Here is a 24,050-nt window from a genome sequence, read left to right as displayed (position 1 = left end):
ATAGTATAAAATAGATATAATTTGGTAATATCTGGGTAACATTTTACTATACTAACTTCCAGTATATAACAACTTTTCCACATTTAGCTAATCTACTACAATAGATAGGAGAAAATATGGTCTGTCTGGGGTAGGTGTCAAGTGAGACAGCAAGGGCCATAAATGTTCATTTTTGGAAGATTTTAAACGAAGTATATTGTTCAACTATTGTATGTGCCTATTCTACATTATTTTGCCAATTTAAATATTTTCAAAGTAAGATAAAACTGCTTTCTATTGTTATTATTAATTCTCTTTGGAAGTGTAAAGCAGGTATAGGTAATGTGATTTTTTTAAAAGCCTTTATATTGATTTTTTTTTTATTTCATGTTTCAGAGAAGGAGTTCTCATCTGTCTGACTAGTTAGAGGATCAGTCCCGGTTTATCAAGAGCTGCTTTGTAAGTACCCACTGCTTCTATCCCAGAAAGAGTTTGCTAAAACATTTTGTCATGACTATACGTAAATACTCTCATCCCTCCAAATTCATATAGTACATGTGTAGTACACATTTAATAAGTGTTTGTTGAATCAATACAGGTAAGTAGCATTATATTTAATAGAGTGGTTTTAATATGACTTGAGGCACTCTACTTCCTAAGGGGAAATTTTGTGACAAGAAAATATAGGTATATGAATAATCAATTATGGAAGAAACATGAGGATAATATAACAAGCAACCTTGTCCTTTTATTATTTATAATTCATTGCAGCACACAATTATATTTATGAGTGAATTTTTAAATATCAGTTATATCTAGAACATATTTCACATTATAACATCTACTTATGCCCATTGCTTATTTGATATTAAGATTGAAGTCGTATGGCCTTCAGTATTACGTGAAGGATCAATTTTATTTATTTGACTCAGGGAGGCAGCTTAATATAGTAGAAAAGAACTGGATTTGGAGTCAGAAGACCTGGAGTTCAGTCTTTGACTGTCTCACGTATTAGCTGTGTGACCTGGGCCAAGTCACTCATTCTGCCTGAGCCTTGATTTACTCGTCTAGAAAATGAGGATGACGCTTATACCACCTCATTAGGTTGTTGTAAGGTAACAGTGAGTTAAGGGATATAGAGTACTTTGTTAACTGTAAGGCACCATAAAATGTTAACTTTATTTTGAACCAGACCTGTGATCTCATTCAAGTGGAACCTCTTTTCACTAAAGCAGGCTGGCAACTAACTTCTCTGAAACTCAATTTTGAAGAGTTTCTAGGGCTATCTGGACTGGCCCGTTGTCACAGGAACCTTGTGTCTGAGACAGGACTTGTACCCTCATTTCTTCTTGACTTGAGGTTCGGTTCTTTCTCCTCCATCCTGCTGCCTCTCAGACTATAACTATGGGCAAAATAATGGACTTTTTTGTCTACCACTACTTTCCAAAATTGAGTGATACAATTTTATGTTAATAAGGACCTTGTATATTTTATATACATATACATACATACACATATACTTTCTGTTTTTTTTTTTCTTCTCAATTTCCTACCCTTGGTTTGTGGTATTCACCTGTGGTTTAAGTCAAGAGTGTTTTGGATACACATTTTGCAGTATGTGGTCTGTGATCAGGCCATCCCTGCCTTACCTCTGCAAGTTTTGTTTCAAAAAACTTTCACCAAGTTTTAGCTAAGTTAAAACATAAAATAGCATTCATTGTAAGAGCCATCTGCAAGGGATTTCTCTTTTGTCATTAACTATTTATTTGTGTGAAGTAAAAAAACAAAACAAAATACAGTCTCTTAATCCCTAAGGTACATTTTGGAATTTGTAACTTTTTAAGTGCATTTTACCCTGGGACTCTGGAAAAGATTTTTGTCTGTTAGGTTGAGCATTTAAAGAAAAACTTGGCTATTTGAAACATTTGCACTAAAATTCATCAGAGAATCAAAATAGTAATGAATATCAGAACACGTGAACCCTTATGTGTCTTTTCTCCAACGGCTATTATGAGTTAAAGTGAAGAATATGGCATCTGTTCCTTTATACACAAAACAAATTTATAACAAACAGATAAAGGATGACAAATTTTTCTAAATATTTTATGAAACTTTTTAAATTAAGATGCCATATTTTTAAAAAAATATGTTATTTTCTCTCAAAAGCTTCCAGTTAAGGGCTACAGTCTATAGGTAAAGATCCCATTTTACTAAGTTATCAGAATTTAATAATTAAACAAGACATCAGGAAAGATAGGTATTGGTGAATTGCCCCTGCCTATTTTTAGTGTGGTGTTATTATATTATTCTCAAGTGATGACTCATAGGCTGTGTCCTAACAGGCAAAATGAGGTGGGAGTATTGAGTGATTTAAATAAGTATAGAGGAATAACTGCAGTCTGTTCTTCCCACAGCAGGCAGAGTCTGAGATTTGTAGGGACATCACTTTAACTCTTCAGTTTGTCTGTGCAGTCTCTGCTTACCTGTAGTTACTACTTACCTATATAAATGCTTTAGTCTTAAACGTACATTAAAAATTAGTTATATTATTATAAGTCCTCCATGCCAAGTGCTTTAGGGTTTATGGAAGTTTATATACCTTAAAAGTTCTAGGGAGGGGCAGCTAGGTGGCACAATGGATAGAACACTGGCCCTGAAGTCAGGAGGACCTGAGTTCAAATTCGGCCTCATACCAAACACTTGACACTTACTAACAAGTCACTTAATCCCAATTGCCTTTAAAAAAAAAAAGTTCTAGGGGCAGCCAGATGGCACAGTGGATAGAGCACCAGCCCTGGAGTAAGGAGGAGCTGGTTCAAATCTGATCTCAGACCGGATACTTGACAATTACTAGCTGTGTGATCCTGGGCAAGTCTCTTAACCCCAATTGCCTCACCAAAAAAAAAGTTCTATACAAATATGAGCTGTCACTGTCATCATCAACAACATCCTCCTCCTCCTCATCATCATCATAGCTCACATTCATATAGCATTTTAAGGTTTGCAAGGTTCATTACATATATTATCTCATTTGATTTTCAATAACATTATTATCATTAAGTAGCTACGAATTATTAAGCCAGAAATTTTAAAAACTTGAATGGGAAAAAATTGTGACTCCTCCCTCCTCCTCCCTCTCCCACACCCAGTAGTTGCATTTAAGCATTTTCAGGTACAAACAACAAATTGTCCATTGTCTCCAAGATTACAGATGTCTAGCACAATGGATTGAGATTTTCTTGTTCTGTATTGAATGGCTATTTAGTCTATCATTCTAGTCTTTGAAGCATATTGTCTATTCTTTTGTTGTAAAAAATCACTTTCACCCAATGATTATTCAGAAGTTGTTCAAAAATCAGTCACAACTGGGTAAGTGCTTCTTCAGGTCTTATCTGACATTTTCATGTTCTGCTTGTACTTAGTTAATTTTGGGCTATAAACTAATAATAACTGCTATTTTAAAAATTGCTATTTTGGATCCAAGGATATTATACTCTTGGGTCTTTTGAGTTTGGATTCAGCTGAATATTTCAGGTCTTTTTCATGTGAACCATTATCAAACCTGGTCTCCTCTATCCTATATTTATGCATCTGGAAAGGAGTGTATTTGTTTAAATCAATAAAAATCTGCCTTCTATTTCTCCCACCAGTTGTGAAATAATGGAAAAGAAAACCTCAGTTATAAATATGTATAGTAAAAAATGAATTCCATGTTGTCCAAATGCAGTCCAAAAATTGTCCAGAATATGCCTCAATTTTCATTCTTCTGAGTTTTCCACCTGTTAAGGGGTATGTAGTATTTTTCATTATTAGTCTTCTAGAATCAAGGTTGAGCCCCTCTTTGCTAGATTTAGAAACTCTCTTTTCCCTGGTATACAACTTAAACCTTACCATTAGTGTCTCCAGACCTCTTTCTCTACCTTTCTATGCCAACCTTGGCTGGAAAAATTACTCACCATGATTTTTTTTCTTCTAATATCTTGATCAGGATTTGGTCTAATGCATCTGTTTGTATGTGTTGTATGTGTATATGTGTGTGGGTGTTTGTCTTGGAAGGAACCTCTGTTGTTATTTCTTCCTGCTACTCCACCATCTTGGCTCTTAGGTCTTACTCGTTTTTTTTTTTTGAACATGCATGCAAGTCTATCTTATTAACTATTGAATTTTATCTTATTACTTTTTATAGGTCAGAGTTTCTTAACCTGTGGTTTGTGAATTTGGTTTTAAAATATTTTGATAACTGTATTTCAATACAATTGGTTTCCATTGCAGGCCTATGTATTTTATCTCATGCTTTTAAAACATTATTCTAAGAAAGGCTCCATGCCCTTCACCAGGCTGCACAAAAAAAAAGGTTAAGAACGCCTGTTCTGGATTATCATTTTAGCCTGTTGAGGTCATTGTATATCTTGATTCTACTTAACAAGGTATTGACTATCCCTCTCCTCTTTGTGTGTTGAAAACTTAAGCTTCAGTTATATCTTCTATAATACAAAACAAAACAAAACAAAAAACAACCAAAATTACAACGACAACAAAATGAAACAAATTCATGAGTGACAAGTAATAATGGATGGCCAGGGGGAGATTCGTGGGCAACACAATGGATTGATTTTTATAAAAGCCTTTTAAAGGAGAGTAAGGCAGTGGCTGTGTGTAGGTCTAAAAAAGAATAGAGCCTAGAAATGGAATGAATACATTTCTTAAAGCAGGATAAATTGTGCTAAAACATCTTTTCCATTTAGTCTTGCTTTTTAAAGGAACATGAGCCTTTCTGGGTACTCCCATCATGGTAGTTTGAAGGTGCCTCTTAAAGGATTTTATCCCAGTTAGGGCAATCAACTTATCTTCCTTATGCATCACAGTCTTTTGAGTCAGATGTGAAAAGTACTACAAGGGCCAGAATAGATACAAGCTTTTCTGAGTCTTCGGGCTCCTTATTCAGTTTGTTTCCTGGGATTGGAATCAGAGGTGTACTAACAAAAGATCAAAATATTTGTGGCCCTATAACTCCCTCTCCACTTAGGTTTCTCAATTTCCATACAAATGTTTACTTACTTGACATGCTATGTTGCCATTCATTCTTTTTCTTCTATATCTTTTCTTTAGAGAAAGTTTCATCTTCTGTTGCTGTTTCTTAGTTATGAGACTAATCCTACCAAATTTTAATGTCACTTCCTTATGTTAACATTTTAAGTATATATTGTTCATTAAATGTATGCTGTGAATTGAACTATTGATATCTATACCCTACACCCACCCCCTGTAACCTCTTCTAACCCTCTCCCCTGTGACTTATATTCTTCTGCTTCAGTATCCCCTTGGGTCTTCCAGAAGTCACTAGAAATATCCTGAAGAAGTCATTAAAGCCATGTTCTTTTCAGCGGTTTAATTTGTTTTTATTTACTTTCCATGTATCCTGTTTGAGTCACTACTGAAATAATTTTGTGAATATTTTCTTGTTGAGGGGGAGGTACAGGACATCCCTTAGTTCTTTTCAAATTTTTTAAAAATTAATACAATCTATTTTTTTCTTCTAACTTTCACTCCATGGGGGGGGGAAGGAAAGCACATTTCTTATAACAAATACGCATAGTCAAGCAAAGCAAATTCCCTCACTGACTATTTAAAACAAACATGTCTCATTCTGTGCACTATTTCAGGAGCTGGATAGTATGTTTCATCAATAGTTCTCTCAAATCATGGATGATCCTTATGTTAAGTTCTTGCAGCTTTCAAAATCTTTATAATATTGTTGCTTCAGTTCTCTTGGTTTTGCTTATTTCAATTTTTAGCAATTTATACATGTATTTAAAATTATTGATTTTATAATATTTATATTCTAGCATAAATTGTTCCTATGGTTCTTCTGCCTTCACTGTTCAAACAAGTCTTTTCATCTCTTTGAGATCTTCTATTTCCATATATATATATATATATATATATATATATATACACATATACATATTATATACATATACATATATATACACATATACATATTATATATATATATACACACACACAATATATATGTATTTACATATATTTTTACAGCACAGTAGTCCATCCATATAGCACAATTTGCTTATTCCTCAGGGAATGTTGTAATGTAGGTGATATATCTTCTTATTCTAGAGGTAGAAGCCCATCCTTTTCTTTCTCTTTTACTTTGTTTTTTTCCTAAGACCCAGGAATATGTGTGCGTGTGTGTGTGTGTGTGTGTGTGTGTGTGTGTGTGTGTATGTATGTAACACACACACACACACACACACGTTTTTTTAATTTTGTATTCTTGGGCATAGTAGAGAACAAGAAAATGACCTAATGAAGGTTAAGAATGAAAGAATTAAGCAAAATATTCAAAGAATTAAAATAACATAAAAAAAGTAAACAAAAAATCCTAAAAGAAGAAAGAGCTTATCTTAAAAGCTACCAAAACTATTTTCTTCTTTTCCATACTTTGTTGTCTGTTGAGTAATCATAAGTCACAAAAAGGGAGATAGTACTTTGCAGAAGATCCTATTCTTTCAGGCAAGGAAAAACTTCCTATGAGAGCATTCCAAAAAGTCTGACATTGTATGTTGAGTCATTCCATCTGGCTAGAAGTTTTGCTATTTTATAATGATAATTGATAGCAGAGGAGTTGGTGGCTGGGAAAAAATGACAGTGTTAAAAAAAAATAAACAGAAACAAAACTATGGAAGAAGTCATACATGTAGAGAATGACTTTGAATATCATAAACCTATCATGTAGTCAGGAGAACTGTCCTTGCCAACAAAAAAATACAATGGGATAGAATTTGTGCTAACAAGTGTTATTCATGTACATTGGAAATATATAAAATGTCATTTAAAAAACAGATATTTTAAAATGAAATCACTGGCACTTCATCAAAGTGATGGGACATTAACTGCATTCCTGGCTGTAGTAACTTCTCACAGGGCTGATGATAGAAGACAGCCATCTGGAATGAAAAAACCAAGGTAACTAATAGTCAATTAATCTCTTTTCCCCCCTTTATGCTTAGTAGTTGTGTGATCCTGAGCAACTCACTTAATTTTTCTCAGCCTTGCTTTCCTCATTCATAAATAGGGATAATAATAAAAGTTACCTCTTACTGTTGTTTTAAGGAAAATATTACACACACGCACGCACACACACACAGAGTGGTTTGCAAACCTTAAAGTGCTATATTATTATTATTATAAAACAATTTAACAGCATTTATTAAGTACATCTTATGTTCCAAGTATTGTGTCAGTCACTAGGGATGAAAAGATGAAAGGGTAAGGTAAACAGTTCCTGTCCTCAAAGAATTTACTGTTAGATTGGGGCAGGATTTGGGGGAAGGGAGAGGAAGAGAGACAACATCTGTGTCTATAGGTGTATATAAAATAAAAATAAGGGAAATTTAGGGGAAATGTACTACTGGAAGGGAGAATCAGGGAAGGTCTGAGCCAAGATGAAGACAGAGGTAAGAAGAGAATAAAGTTCAGGGAACGTGGATAACGAATAAAAAGGCAAGAAGGCAGGAAATGAATAGCCTTTCATGGAGAACAACAAAACTATTGGTTTGGCTGGTCTAGTGTGTGGGAGGTAGTACTGTGTGATACAGATAGAAAGGTAGGTTGAGGCCAGTTCATCAGGGGCTTTATGTGTCAAAAAGAAGAGTTTGTATTTTATCTGTGAACAGGCAATCATAAGTTCATGTAACTTATGTAAAAACCAGGTTTGTTGTAAGAGAAATGGACATTCATGTGGAGCACAAAGAGTTCATAATCCATACAGAAGTTTGCATATTTATAAAAATACAACAAAGGAAGGAGGAGGAAACATAAATCTCTACCTAAAGGGGCATGACACAAGAGGGGGAAAGTAAAGGTGGGAAAAGGACAACCCCTCTTGAAGGGGAGGAGCAAGGCAACAGCAAAAGCCACATTCTTTTCACTTGGGAGCTGCTAGGCTATGAAGATATGATGGTCTGCATATCTGCAAGGGTCCCAGCTGCACAAGCAGTTTTCTCAGCCTCATGCAGACTATCTGGTACCTGTCTTGACTTCCAAGGACACATGGGGAGTCCAGGCTTGGATGCAAACAACACATTATGTTAACTCAGGGAGGGGCTTCATCCTTGACACATTCAGGACTTCATGCATACTTTGGGTCCAGCGTTTCTGGAAAATATGGCAACTCAAAAAAGGCAAGTTGAAGGGACCCCTTAACATATCTTAACATATCCTAGAGGCAAGATGGAACTAGTAGAGTTTCTTGAGTAGGTGAATGTCATGGTCAGTTCTGAGCTTTAGGAAAACCACGGATATACAGCTTTGTAAAGTATAAATTGTAGAGGGGAGAAACTTGAGGCAAGAAAACCAATTAAGGGGCTATTGCAGTAGTCTGGGTGAGAGGTGATTAGAGCCTGAACAAGGGTGGTGGTATTGTAATTGGAGAGAAGACTACTGTGAGAAATGCTGTGGAGGTGTAAATGAATTCAGTCAGAGGAGAGAAATGAATCTCCTTTTCATCAAATCAAGTCAGTAAACATTTTAAAAGTATTATGTATACACACAGACAGACACACATACATACACATATATTTATATGTGTGTATGTATATGTGCCCAGCTCTGAGCTAAGCTCTAGGTATAAAAAGGAATGAAAAACAACAAAAACATTCCTGATCTCAAGGTGCTCAAGGAATTGCCTAATGGAGGAGATAACATGCAATAAACATACATAAAGATTTCTATAGAGTAACAATAAAGCCAATGCATCCAAGGTTAGAAGGGAAGCAGAATTTGAAGAATGGGAAAGAATTTTTACAACCAGTGTCTTTTGATAAAGGCCTCATTTCTAAAATATATAGAGAACTGAGTCAAATTTACAAGAATACAAGTCATTCCCCAATTGATAAATGGTCAAAGGATATGAACAGGCAGTTTTCAGAGGAAGAAACTAAAGCTATCTATAGTCATATGAAAAAATGTTCTAAATCACTATTGGTTAGAGAAATGCAAATCAAAATGACTCTGAGGTACCACATCACACCTATCAGATTGGCTAATAATGAAAAAACAGGACAATGATAAATGTTGGAGAAGATGTGGGAAAATTGGAACACTAATGCGTTATTGGTGGAGTTGTGAAATGATCCAACCATTTTGGAGAACAATTTGGAACTATGCCCAAAGGGCTATAAAATTGCATATACTCTTTGACCCAGCAATACCACTTCTAGGTCTGTATCCCAAGGACATGGTAAAAATTAAAAAAGGACCCACATGTACAAAAATATTTATAGTAGCTCTTTTTGTGGTGGCAAAGAATTGGAAATTGAGGGGATGTCCATCAATTGGGGAATGGCTGACCCAAGTTGTGGTATATGAATGTAATGGAATACTATTTGTGCTATAAGAAATGATGAGCAGGCAGACTTCAAAAAAAAAAAACCTGGAAAGATTTACATGAGCTAATACAGAGTAAAATGAGCAGAATCAGAAGAACGTTGTACATAGTAACAGCCACATTATGCAATGACTGACTTAGATAGACTTGGCTTGTCACAGCAATGCAAGAATCTAAGACAACTCCAAAAGACTCACAATGGAAATTACTATTCATACCCAGAGAAAGAAATGTGGAGTCTGAATGCAGATGTAATCATACTATTTGCTCTCCTTTTCCTTTATTGCTTCATTTTCGTGGTTTCTCTCATTAGTTCTAATTGTTCTTTACATCATGACTAATGGGAAAATATGCATAACATGAATGTATATGTAGAGCCTTCATCCTGGGTGGAGGAATAAGTGTGAGGGAGAAAAATTTAAAAGTCAAAATCTTATGGAAGTGAATGTTGAAAACTAAAAAATAAATTAATTACCGAAAAATTGTTTGGAGGGGAATGTTGGGAGAGCTCAGCTGAGTGCTTTCTCTACTCCACCATCTTGGCTCTGTCTGCAGAAGTCCTCAATGATAGGCTTTAAATGCCAGAGAGTTTTATATATTTGATCCCCAAAGTAATAGAATTTATTGACTAGTGGGATGAGGGGGTGACATAATCTGACCTGCATTTTAATAAGATGACTTTGATGGCTGATTGGAGGAAGGATTGGATGATTGGAGAGATTTGAGGCAAACTGACCAACTGGTAGGCTATTGCAGTACAGGCCCAGTGATGCTCTCCTTCTGGAAGTTGTACTAAATTCAGCATGTATTATGATGGTGCACTTCATTCCTTGCCTTAGTGGAAAGACCGTTTCTATCTACTGACAATTTCACCAGCTTCCATGTTGTTATTTGTGTTATTCTTTTCAGTGTTCTAATCATTGAAGAGCAGGGCTCTTCACTGCTTCCTTTCCTATTCAGATTGGAGAATGGAATTGTTTTCTCCACCTACTTTTCAAATCTTGCCAAAAAACTTGTTTTTCTTTCCTTTTTCTTCTTTCTTTCCCTTTGCTGTTTGTTGCTGATTGGTTTAGTCAGTCTTGATGCTTTAACTCAGTAAAGCTGACTGGGGTGAAGCAACAGCTCTGGAGAGCCAGTGTGCAAGTTGCCTGCATGGCCACCAGAAACCAGAGCCTGTGTTCCAAACAGAATCCTTCCTGCTAAGGTATTTGCCACTGAAATGTCAATAGAAACCACTTTGGTGGCATTCAAAGAAAAGCCATTCCACATGCCTTTTTAGTAAATCAACTCGTCAGCATTCAAAGGGGACATGCTCCAGCAGCTCTTTGAAGAAGAGAAAATGTACCACATTTCCATTTGCTGCAGAAACCAGGGAAGCTAAAGTCATTGTTCTTTTGATTCTGCATATGGTTTGATTTATGAGCCTTTGTAATTATGTAAACCCTCAAAAAACACACAAAAGGCAGCCTTTTGAAATAAAGAAAGTTGTGTGCACACTCAAAAATTTGAAGGAAGTCTAGATATTTTGTCTCACACATATCTTTTCCTTTACATTCCCATGGCTACCACCCAGGTTGCATTCTCATTAACTCAGAACGTGGTAGTACTGAGAATCAGAGACCTAGAATTTAAAAAGACCTTAGAGGTCATCTAATCCAAACTCTTCATTTATAGATGAGAGAACTGAAGCCCTGTGAAGTTAAATGACTTACCCAAGGTAATAAATGGCAGAGGTGGGATGTGAGATTGGTTTTCTGACTTCAAATCCATCACGTAATAGTCTTCTAACTGTTCTCTCTGCTTCCATTCTCTTCTGTTTCCAATCAGTCCTTTGCACATCTGTCAAAATAGTCTTCCGAATATAAAGGTCTGATCACATCATGCCTCTGTTGAAAAATCTTCAGTTTATACCCTAATGAGTAAAATGAAAAATCCTTAGTTTAGCATTTAAATTTTTTCCATAATCTTGTTCCAAACTTTCTTTTCTTTGCTCTTTATTCCACACTGCTATATTTAAGAGTCCCAAATCTACCCTCTCTCACCTCTGCACATTTACATACATCGTTCTACATGTCTAGAATGGACTTCTTTCCATCTCATTCTCCCCTTCCTCTTCTACCCAGATACACATTTCAACCTGTTGAAATTCTTCACCCTCTTCAAACCCCAGCACCATTTCTCCAGATACTTTCCCTGATTACCTCGGCCTGAAGTGATTCTTCTTTCCTTGATTCCGTATTACCGTTATCAGCTTCACCTCTCATATAAACTTTCCTTTTAAGTTAGTTTATACTCATTTGTATACATGTCTTATCCACACCACTCAGTAGCAGTTTCTTGAAGGCAGGACCTATATGGGTGACCTTTTTTCACCTTTATATCTCTAGTACCTAGGATAGACGTTCACACATCTGTTGACTTGAATTGTCTCGTACAGTGTCAGATTTAAGGTAAGAAGCCACAAGTTTCAGAAAAGGAAGATGGATGATTAGAGCAAGGTGAAGCAGAATCATATTTCAAGCATAAATAATCCTTTTAAAGTCTAACTGACTATGTAGAGTTTTCATGTTTAAAAATTGTGAATGTTGTGAGATTTTAGTTGTGAATCCTTTGAAACTGCTCATTGAGCATTTCCAGATGGCCTGAGCATCCAAGACTAAGATAAATTGAGCTTGGTGGGTTAAAAAAAGTTTTCACCACTTTGCTGGAACAGAAGAATAAGTTAGAGAAGCGTAAATAAGGTAGGAACAAAATTATATGTTCATAAATGACCATCTTTAGGTATGGAAAAGATTTTAGAAGACTAGACACCTATTTTTCTGATTTCCAAAGAAGAAGGGAAAGAAAAGTTCTGAAAGCTACAAACAAATAAGCTTGATGTTAATTTAGGACAAAGTTTTAGAATAAATAATTAAATAATAGCTAATAATAGCTTTAAAAAATCCTTAAGTGGTGATTACTAAGAATCACCTGAGGGTTCGCTAAGATTGTCATGCCCTCCCACCCCTCACCCAGTTCAGTTGAATAATAAAATTTTACAAACTTTTATTAGTTGCCTATCATGTACATAAAAAGTAGAATGCCAAGAGAAAAAAAATAATTAGTCCCTGCTCTCAAAGAATTTATAGTCCATCATGGAATATAAGGAATACATACAATTTTGCAAAAGTTGTAATGATTGAAGAGTAGTGTAAAATAAGATTGGAAAGGTATGGATTCAAATTGTGCTGTTGTTAGAAATGCTTTGAATAAAGACATATGGGGTCATGACCCACAGTTTAAGGAGCACTGAAGGGGTCATAAGTGGAAAAATTTTAAGAAGCCCTGAATGACAAACTAAGGAGTATATATTGTGAAAAAAAAATGAATAATTTTTGTCAGATGATTGGAAATTGAAATCATTGGGAGTGAAAAAAATGAAAAGTACATGTCTGATCTGCCCATTAGGAAGTTTATTTTGGTAACAATAATGAGGATTATTTGGAAAAGGGGAGATTATAAGAAAAGAAATGAGTTAAGAAGTAGTAATGCATAAAAGGGGCAGCTGGGTGGCTTAGTGGATAAAGTGCTGGGCCTGGAGTCAGGAAAACTTGAATTCAAATTGGACTTCAGGCACTTATTAACTTGTGTGACCCTAGGAAAGTTACTTAACCCTGTTGGCCTCAGTTTCCTCTTCTGTAAAATAAGCCAGAGAAGGAAATGGCAAACCACTGCAGTATTTTGCCAAGAAAACCCCAAATGGGGTCCCAAAGAATTGGACATGACTAAAGAATGGTGCTATTCATAGAAATGAGTGAGGGGCAGTGGGTAGGGTGAAGGTAATTAGTTCACTCAGACATGTGGTGGTCTAGCAGTTTATCAGTCAATCAACAATTATTTATTAAACATTTAGTATGTATTAGGAATTGGACTAAGCATTGGGGATATAAAGAAAGGCAAAAATAGTATTAATAAACCACTGCCCTTAAGTATGCATTCTTTAAAAATTTATATTTAAAAATTATATTATATTTATTATATTATATTATATTATATTATATTATATTATGTTATGTTATGTTATGTTATATTATATTATATTATATTATATTATATTATATTATATTATATTATATTATATTATATTATATTACATTGTATTGTATATTATATTGTATTGTATATTATATTATATTGTATATTATATTATATATATTATATTATATTATATTATATTATATTATATTATATTATATTATATTATATTATATTATATTATATTATATTATATTATGTTATGTTATATTATTATATTATGTTATATCATATCATATCATATCATTCCATATTATCCCCCCTCCCTTTCAGGGGAAGATGAGACAATAATTGTAAAGCACTTAGCACATAGGAGGTGCTATATATAAATACTTATTCCCTTCCCTTTCCCTTCAGATCCACTCTAGCTTTAGGAAAATGTCTTTTGGCAGATGAATGGAGGATGAATTGTAGTATGGAGAGATTTGAGGTAGAGAGACCAGTTAGAAGGATATGGCAATAGTCACAATGAGATGTGATGAGGAGCAGTACTAGAATACGAATAGAGAGAAGAGGATGCATGTAAGAGATTTGTAAAGACAAAAATGATTAGATTTGGCAATATATTGGATACATGGAGTGAGTGAGAAAGAAGATCAAAGATGACCTTGGGATTGTGAGGCTGGATGACTGGGAGGGAAGTGGTGTGATTGACAATAATAATGAAATTCTGAAAAGGGAGAGGGTTTGATAGGGAAGAATGATGAGTTCTGTTTGGGACATCTGTTTGAGATGTCCAAGAAGCCATTACAGATATATGGCTGTGGATCAACAGAGAGATGTGAACTGGATATATATTTTGAGGAATCATCAGTATAGAGATGACAGTTGAACCCATGGAAATTTATGAGGTCATCAAGTGAGATAGTGTAGCACAAAACGAGAAGAGGACGTAGATCAGAGTCATATAATTGTAGGCCTGACATGGATGAAGAACTACCGAAGAAGTCTGAGAAGGAGCAGTTGAACAGAAAGGAGGAAAACCAGGAGAAAGCAGTGTCACAAAAACCTAGAGAGGATAGCAGGCAGAAAATGTTGATAGAATACCTCAGGGGACATTTTAGAGACTAGGTCTGGGAGTTGTCTGCATAATGATCATAATTGAAGCCATGAAAATGGATAAGACTGCCTAGAGAGTATAAATAGAGAAAAAGGCTGAGGACAGAGCCCGGGAAAATACCCTCACTTAAGCTGCCAGAAGAATAATATGAATAATTGAAGGATACCAAGCAGGAATGGTCAGGCAGAAGGAGAACCAGGAAATAGCAATATCACGGAAAGCTAAAAAGGTGAAAATCTGCTCAGGTGTCAAAGGGTGCAAAGACTGTCAAAGGACATTAGATTTGGCAGTCAAGGTGTTATCAGTAACGTTGGAGAGAACAATTTCAGTAGAGTGATGGCAGAGCTAAAATGTGAACCAGAAAGATTTAGTAAATTCTTTTTGTTGTTTAGTCATGTCTGACTCTCCATGACCTCAATTGGGGTTTTCTTGACGAGGATACTGGACTGGTTTGTCATTTCCTTCTCCAGCTCGTTTTACAGGTGAGAAAACTGAGGCAAACAGTGAATTGCCCAGATACAGGAGTCACTATTTAGGAGGGACATCAACAGACCATTGGGATGAATCTAGAAAATGAAGTTCAGAATGGCGTGGAGTCTAGAAACCATGCTTTAAGGAACATTAATTTACAAGGAAAAAAATTGAAAACCTGCAATGTGCACATAAATTCTATGTTTGGTATAAATTTGAATGAGCCACTATGGCATGTATGCCCATAAATACAGTCCAAGATAGAATGTGATAAGTGTCATAAGGGAGGTATGAACAAAGTGTTATGAGAGCTTAGAGGAGACAAATAATTTTGGAATTGCCTTTGGAGTCTATCCTTGAATCACAGGGAAAAAAATCACTCTTTTATGGCCACAGTTCATTTCTTGCCCCTTTCCCCCACCTTCAATTCCTCGCAAAAGCCTTATTTGCCCGACTTAGCCCAGAGTGACTTTTATTAGTTCCAAAATCCAGTTACAGTATCAAAACCCAAATATTGTCCACAATTGAGAATGGTCAGAATAATTTGCTACATATCAGAAGACAAAAGAGAGGTTTTGCCATAAAGACCACATCATGTGAATAATTTAATAATTTCTGAAGATGAATGGCTCAGAGAGGGAACGTTGATGTGAATGCACAAGTTCTATGTATCTTTGTTTCTTAAATCACATTCATTTGTAGCTACTGTTTGTAAACCCATAGTTAGAGAAACAATGTCCATATGCCATAGATATTTAATTCAGCAAACTTTTTAAGTAGTTCCCAGCATCTGCAAGGCACAGCATTACCTATCATGAATTCAGATGGATATTTTGAAGAGTAATCAGTGCATACATTTGTAACTAATAATTTATTTATATAGAATGATATCCTTCCAAGGTTAAACAAAATATTTCTCTCAATCTATTTTGTTCTCTTTGCTTAGTGCAGCTTTGTGTATCTAGATCAGTTGAGGCAGAATATTATCTGGATAAGATTGAGAGATGTATTATTCATTCCACAGGTATAGTACAATGTGTGCAAGTTAATGTAGTAAGAACTGTCCAGACTTTCTCCTATGAATGTGAGTCTCACAAGTACCATATCAATATTAGCTGTCATTATTATTAGTCGTAGTAATTGAAACCATTGAATGTCTCTTCCATGCAAAGAGTGTCTAGAAAGATTCTGATATATCTTAAGTGGGAAGATGTGCATTTAATTAACTCTTTAAGCATTGAATTCTAATATATGGGAAAAGCTTGGATAAGTTCTACTCTGTGTGCAAGGTAAAGCAACCAAGATATGGTAGAAATATATCTTGTAGGGGAGCCAGGTAAAGAGTTTATATTACATTGATGCATCAAAATGTTCCTTCAAGTAAACCTTTTCCAAGAGCCCTTCTCTATTCAGCAACCTGGTTGACAATCAGTGAGTTCATTAACACAAGATAATGAAATCATGAACAAGAGTAATTAAGGGATGAGTCCAAACTCCTTATTTTTCACAAGAGGTTAAATGGCTTGCCAAAGGCCACACCAATACCAAATGACAATGGAGAGATTCAAACTCAGACACACTACCACCAAAGCCAGGTTTTCCTCAGATTCCCCCTGACCAACGTATTTGGTGAAAGTACCCTTTGGTGTCATAATCCCACAAAGTTTTTACAAATCACATGGGATTCCTAGAGTTGTCCTTAGCACCCTACCTGAAATTCTGTTACTAGGGTCCTATACAAAAGATGATGCTGTCATAATGGCATATATCAAGTAATCTGGAATTCCATTATAGGAGGGGATTTTAGAAAAAGGAGTGCTGTAATGGCAGAGTATCACACTCTAAAATTAGCTTGTTCTAACTTATCAAAATTAGTGGGATGAAGCCAAGCAGTACTTAGGGGAAATTTTTATCTCTAAATGCATACAACAACTAGGAAAGAAAGAGCGGATCAATGAATTGCTTTAAAAAAAAAACAACAAGAAACTAGAAGAAGAACAAATTTAAAATCCCCAATTAAATACAAATAGAAATCCTAAAAATCAAAGGAAAGTTTAATAAAATTGAAAGTAAAAACAAATCATTGAATTAATAAATAAAATTAGGAGCTGTTTCTTCTTTGAAAACCACAACAACAATAAAATAAACCATTGATTAAAAAAAAGAAAGAGAAAACCAATATTTTATTTTTTCTGATTACGTTAAAAACAATTTTTAACATTAAAATAATTTAAGTTCCAAATTGTTTTGCTCTTTCCCATTCCCCTTCCTTGAGAAGCATTTTGATATAGATGATACATGTGCAGTCATAAAACATTTCCATATTAACAATGTTGTGAAAGAAAACACAGAGGAAAAAACAAATGAAAAAGACAGCAAAAATAAAGAAAGCCATGTTTTTAAAAAAATAGAGTATGCTTCAATCTGTATTCAGACTCTATCAGTTCTTTCTCAGGAGATAGATAGCATTTTTCATTATAAATCCTTTAGGATTTTCTCGAATCATTGTATTGCTGAGAATAGCTAAGTCGTTCCTAGTTGATCAACATACAATAGTGCTGTTATTGTGTACAATGTTCTCTTAGTTTGCTCACTTCCTTTGCATCAATTTACATCAGTCTTCCCAGGCTTTTCTGAAATCATCTTGCTTGTCATTTCTTATAGCACAGTAGTATTCCATTATAATCGTATACTACCACTTGTTTGGTTATTTCTCAATTGATGGGCAGCTCTTCAATTTCTAATACTTTGCCACCACAAAAAGAGCTGCTATAAATATTTGTGTGTGTGTGTATGTGTGTGTGTGTGTGTGTGTGTGTGTGTGTGTGTGTGTGTACAGATTGAGAGAGAGAGGTCCTTTTTTTTTTCCTTTGGGATGCAGACCTAGTTGTGGAACTGCTGGGTCACAGGGTATAGACATTTTATATCCTTTTGGGCATAGATCCAAACTGCTTTCCAATAAGGCTGTATCAGTTTGCAACTCCACCAACAGTGCATTAATGTCCCATGAAGATGAAATGAAAGCATTATTAGGCATTATTTTGCCTAATTATATGCTAGTAAAACTGACATGAAAGTGAAATGGATGACTATTTACAAAAATGTAAATTACCCAGATTAACAGAAGAGGGAATAGAATACTTAAATAACCCTATCTTAGAAAAAGAAATTGAGCAATCCATTAATGATATCCCTATGGGGGGAAAAAATCCCCAGCACCAGCTGGTCTGGTGAATTCTACCAAACATTTAAGAAACAATTAACCTCAATACTGTAAAAAAACTTGAAAAAACAGATAAAGGAATACTACTAAATTCCTTTTATGATACAGATATGGTTCTGATAGCTGAACCAGGGAAAGCATAAATAAAGAAAACCATGGGCCAATTTTCTTAATGAATATTGATGCAAAAATATATCACAATGATTATACAATATTACCAGGTGTGATTTGTCCCAGGAATGTAGGACTGATTCAATATTAAGAAAACTATCAGCATCATTGACCATATGAGTTTCTAAAAAAACAAAAATTATATGATTATATCAATAGATGCAGAAAATGCTTTTTGACATGATACAACTCTCATTCCTATTAAAACATTAGAAAGCATAGGAATAAATGGAGCCTTTCTTAAAATTATAAGTAGTATCTGGGAGGAGAAAGTGAGGCTGGTGACTTTGCACAGCCCTTTCTCACTTAAATCCAATTCACTTGCATGTCATGGCATCACCTCCTTGATGTCATGGTCCTCTTCAAGAATGAAGGACAAACAGCAAGCAAGTAGTATCTATCACAAAGCAAGAGCAAGCATTATCTGTGATGAGAATAAGCTAGCAGCCTTCCCAGTAAGATCAGGGGGTAAAGCAAGATTGTTCATTATCGTCACTATTCTTCAATATTGTATTAAAAATGCTAGCTGTAACAATATGGCAAGAAAAAGAAAAAGAACAAATAAAATAGACAATGAGGAAACAAAGTTATCACTCTTTGCAGATGATTTGATCATATATTTAGAGAACCGCAGAGAACCAAATAAAAAAAAAAGTAGTTGAAACAGTAATCAACTCTGTAGGATATTAAATAAACCCCCAGAAATCATCAGCATTTCTATATATTATCAACAAAACACATCAGGAAGAGATACAGAAATTTCATTTAAAATAACTGTGGACATTATAAAAAACTTGGGACACTGTGCGAAGACAAACCCAAGGACTTTATGAATACCGTTATAAAACACTCTTCACACAATTAAAGACAGATGTAAACAATTGGAGAATTTTATTTGATCATGGGAAGAAGCCAATATAAAGAAATTACAATTCTACCTAAATTTAAATGTACTTATTCAGTGCCATACTAATCAAAGTATCATAAAAGTATTTTATAGAGGTAGAAAAAATAACAAAATTCATTTGAAAACACAAAAGGTAAAGAATATGGAGGGAGTCAGTGAAAAAAAATGTGAAAGAAGGAGGCTTATCAGTACCAGATTCAAACTATGTTATAAAGTGGTAATCATGAAAACAACCTGTTATTGGCAAAGAAATAGAATGGTGAATCAGATAGGTGGAACAAATTAGGTGGTAGTACATAGTTGTCAGTTACCATAGTAATCTAGTGTTTGATAAATCCAAAGATCCAAATTTGTGGGGCAAGAAATCTCCATTTGACAAAAGTACAGGAAACTGGAAAACAGTTTGCCAGAAACTAAGGATAGACCAGAATTTCACACTGTATACGAAGATAAGGTCAAAATGGGTACATGAATTGGACATAAAGGTTGATATCATAAGCAAATTAGGGGAGCATGGTAAATTTTACCTGTCAGATCTATAGATAGGGGAAGAGTTTATGACCAAATGAGATATAAAGAAATAAAATGGATAATTTTGATAACAAGAAACTAAGAAGTTTTTAAATAAACAAAATCAATATAGCCAAAATTAGAAGTAAAGCAACAAACTGGGAGAAATTTTTTTATAGCAGGTTTCTCTGATGAAGGCCTAATTTCTCAAATATATAGGAAATTGAACCAAATTTATAAAAAATAAGAACTATTCTCTAATTGATAAAAGGTCAAAGGTATAAACAGGCAGTTTTCAAAGGAAGAAATCAAAGCTGTCAACAATCATATGAAAAGATGTTCTAAGTAACTTGGTTAGAAAATGCAAATTAAAACTACTTTGAGGTACCACTTCATAGCTATCAAATTGTCTAACATGACAGAAAAGGAAAATGATGTGGAAAAATAGGAACACTATTGCATTTTTGATAGAGTTGTGAACTGTTCCAACCATAACATTTTTGAACTATGCCTAAAGCATTATAAAACTGTGACTCAGTAATACCACTACTAGGTCTATATCCTAAAGAGATTACAGAAAAGGGAAAAGAACCCTACATGTGTAAAAATGTTTATAACAGCTCTTTTTGTGTTGACAAAAAATTGGACATTGAAGGATGCCCATCAATTGGGGAATTTCTGAACAAGTTTTGGTGTAGGATTGTGATGAAGTACTTATTATGTTGTAAGAAACAATGAGCAATATGGTTTTAGAAAAGCTTGAGAAGACATGTATATGAATTGGTACAATGAATTGATAGAAGTGAAGTCAGGAGAACATATAAGGATGATCAACTGTGAAAGACTGAGCTACTCTCATTAAGACAAAGATCGGAGACAGTGCGAAAGGTTGCGTGATGAGAAATACTATTCATCTCCAGAGACAAATCTGATGAACTTAGAGTGCAGATTGAAGGGTACTTTTTTCACTTTCTTTATGCTTCTTGCTATTTTTGTAGTTTTTGGTAGCCCGGCTAATATGGAAGTATGTTTCATATAACTTCACATATATAATTTATATTCTATTGCTTGCCCTCTCAATGGATTGGGGTGGGGGCAGGAAGTTGAGAGAGAATTTGGAAATAAAAAAAAATTTAAAAAGAATGCTCTAAATAAATAAAATTGTGTTGTTCCTTCTCATTGTTTAATCATGTAAATAACTTTTTAAAAAGTAAAATGAATGGGCATTGTAATTTACTATACGTTTGCCTAATGTAACCGTAGCTTAAATGAGATCAGTTAAAATTTGGGACATTGATTACAAATTGGATCTTCAAAATGTGGTTTTGTGAATTAAAGCGATTTAGATACTGGACAGGTCACATTGGGTGGTTAATATTTTCCTTATAAGAGACAGTATGGTGTAGTAGAAAAACTCTAGATTTGGAATCAGAAAAGATGAGTTTAAATATTGTTGTTGTTTTTCCTCTGTTTTCAGTCATGTCATATCCAACTCTTCATGACCCCTTTTTGGGATTTTCTTGGCAAAGATACTAGAGTGAGTGGTTTGCCATTTCCTTTTCCAGTTCATTTTACAGATGAGGAAAATGAGGCTAATAGGCTTAAGTGACTTGGCCACAGTCACACAGCTAGTAAGTGTCTGAGGCTTGATTTGAACTCAGATTTTCCTGTCTCCAGACCCCAGCACTCTATCCACTGTGTCACCTAGCTGTCCCTGTAAAATAAAGATAATATAGGCATCAAATGTGATTAACTGTAGGTAAAGCACCTTGCAAATCATAAAGTACTTTGTAAAATTTAAGGTACCCTAAAATACCAGCTTTCTCAATCTTATTTTGTGTGATTGTTTACTTAAAGGCAAAAGTATTTTAGAAAAAAATAGCTATCTGAACATTTTAAAAAGCTTTGGAAGGGACCAACAAACGCGGTAGAATTCAGATCATTAATTTTATTTGGGAATGTGAAATTAGTCATACTGCTAAGTCTGTGACCCTCTTAGATATGTTGGTTCTCAGACTGTCAAAAGATAATATTTATAAGATAAAGCTGAGATGGAGAAAATGTTTGTTATAAATTTATTTGAATTCAGTATGGAATAGAACTTGGTTAAGGGAAGTTTCTTTTATTAACCATCAGGAGGTTTCTTTAGTCTCAGATGTCATTTCACACCACAATACCAAAGATGATTTATGTAATCAAAGACTGATGGTATTAGAATGGAAGCATGTTTTGTTGTACTCTTTTTAGTCAAATTATAATTCTGAATAGGCTGCAAGGTGATACAGTGGATAGGGTGCTTGAAGTCAGAAAGACTCATCTTCCTGAATTAAAATCTGGCTTCAAACACTTACTAGCTGTGCGAACCTAGCAAGTCACTTAATGCTGTTTGCCTCAGTTTCCTTATCTGCACAATGAACTGGAGGAGGAAATGGCAAACCATTCCAGTATCTTTATCAAGAAAACCCTAAATGGGGTCACAGAGTATCAGACACGACTGAATAGACTGAACAAGAAACAATTCTGAATGACCCAAGTGTACCTTTTTGGCTTTTTTTTTTATACTTAGAAAGAACAAAGGCTCCTATCTCATCTATTCAGTAGTTTTCATATTGGACAATGATGGTAATACAAAACTAGAATAAAATTACTGTAATAATGTCTCCCCACTTGTTTCCCCCCTCTAAATATGGAGTCATTATTTGGGCTTTGTGTGTAGCATATCAAATTCTTTTTAACCATAATATGGTAGAGACATGAGTTGTTTGTATTTCTTTTTTGTTTATGTGGATTTGTCCAGATCAATGATTTCCTTGGTTTGGGGGATTCCCAAGTTAGAAATTCCCACCTCCATGGCAGATAGTGAGTTAGAAGGAATAGAATATGTTAGAGGTAGAATTTTAACTCAGATCTTCCTGATATCTAAGAACGGCTTTATAATTACCTTTAATGTTACTCCCATTCTATAAGTGATGTATATCACCTTAATTTAACTTTTGAAGTATATATAAATAAAGTAATTAGCATTCTGGAGTAAAGAAATTACCCAGTTCCACAGAACTTATAAATTTAAACAAACTGGGTAGAAGAAAAATCAATAAACCTTTCTGTATTTAACTTTCATTTAACATTTGGTTAAATATTTTTGAAATATATGGTGCAATTAGTCGCTTCAGTCCCACTGCTGTTTATAGAGATGACAAATGATCAGCTGGATTGAAGGTTATGGGTCAAACTGTTGTTAATAATTTTCTACTAAGTGGTAGATTGTTTCCACCATGTAGTCTTTCAATTACTAAAGATACGAATTAACGTTACCAAATTTTATTCTAAAGCATCATACGTTTATAGGCTTCTGTAGCTCCTTTTTTTTTGTTTCTTTCCGTCTACATATCATCTTGCTGTTGGAAAAATCTACGCTGATAAATGTATATATTTTGGTAAAATTTTTCTCAGATCACTGTTGAATACTCAGAAAGTTTGTGAACGTGTTTCTCAAGAATATGTGGTACTTAAAATGATTAAAATGTTGTGTGAAAGTTCATGTTTAACACTACTTAAATGTTGCCAGCCAATGATCTTTATTTCCAATTGCCATTCCTCTCCCCCCAAATCATATTCTAGTTCACAGACCCCAAAGGTCAGTATATTTTTTACATAATTTCTCTAGTTATGGAAAGTAATTTCTCTATTAAAAAATGTGTGGCTATGGTCATTTTAGCTCAGTGTGATATCCATCATGTTGCAGACTCTTCAACATTCAGATTTTATAGAATCATACGTATCATAGCTGGAAAGAATTTTAGAAATCTTTTCCGACCACCTCCTTTCTAGATGAGGCAACTGATACTTAGAGAGGTTAGTAGTTATCTCTAGCTAGTTTGGAAAGCAGTTGAGAATCAACTGAGATCTTTTGGCTCAAAGTCTAATGATTTTTTCTTCTCTACTACACCATCTCCCAATTGCCTGTGTCACCTACAGGTTAAATGATTTAGATCTGAAAGTGACCTTGAAGGTCATCTAGCCCAATCTCTTCATTTTTCATAAAAAGAAACTGCAGCAAAAACAAATAAATGAAAGGGTTAATGAGTTGTTCAGGATCATGCAGGTAATAAGTGGCAGAAGCAGGGTTTGAACCAAGATTCTCTGGTGCTACATATAGGGGGAAAAACCCCAACATTATATACCTCCTACTTTGTGTCAGGCTCTGTGCTAAGCACTTTACAGATATCCCATTTGATCTTTGCAA

General features: G+C 34.6%; 1 protein-coding gene across 7 annotated transcripts in view; it reads left to right on the top strand.

The window, feature by feature from the left end:
* PLCB4 (phospholipase C beta 4) overlaps nucleotides 1–24,050 on the top strand; it is a 461,946-nt gene that overhangs the window by 163,385 nt on the left and 274,511 nt on the right. For all 7 annotated transcript variants that reach the window (XM_020985786.2, XM_020985793.2, XM_020985777.2 and 4 more), the window contains one exon: nucleotides 376–438. The gene's annotated coding sequence lies outside the window, so the exon portion shown is untranslated. The remainder of the gene's footprint in view (nucleotides 1–375; nucleotides 439–24,050) is intronic.

Source organism: Phascolarctos cinereus, unplaced genomic scaffold (assembly GCF_003287225.1).
Source record: "Phascolarctos cinereus isolate Bilbo 61053 unplaced genomic scaffold, phaCin_HiC Scaffold_2;HRSCAF=192, whole genome shotgun sequence".
Classification (NCBI taxonomy): domain Eukaryota; kingdom Metazoa; phylum Chordata; class Mammalia; order Diprotodontia; family Phascolarctidae; genus Phascolarctos; species Phascolarctos cinereus.
This window is presented reverse-complemented; position numbering and strand designations above follow the sequence as displayed.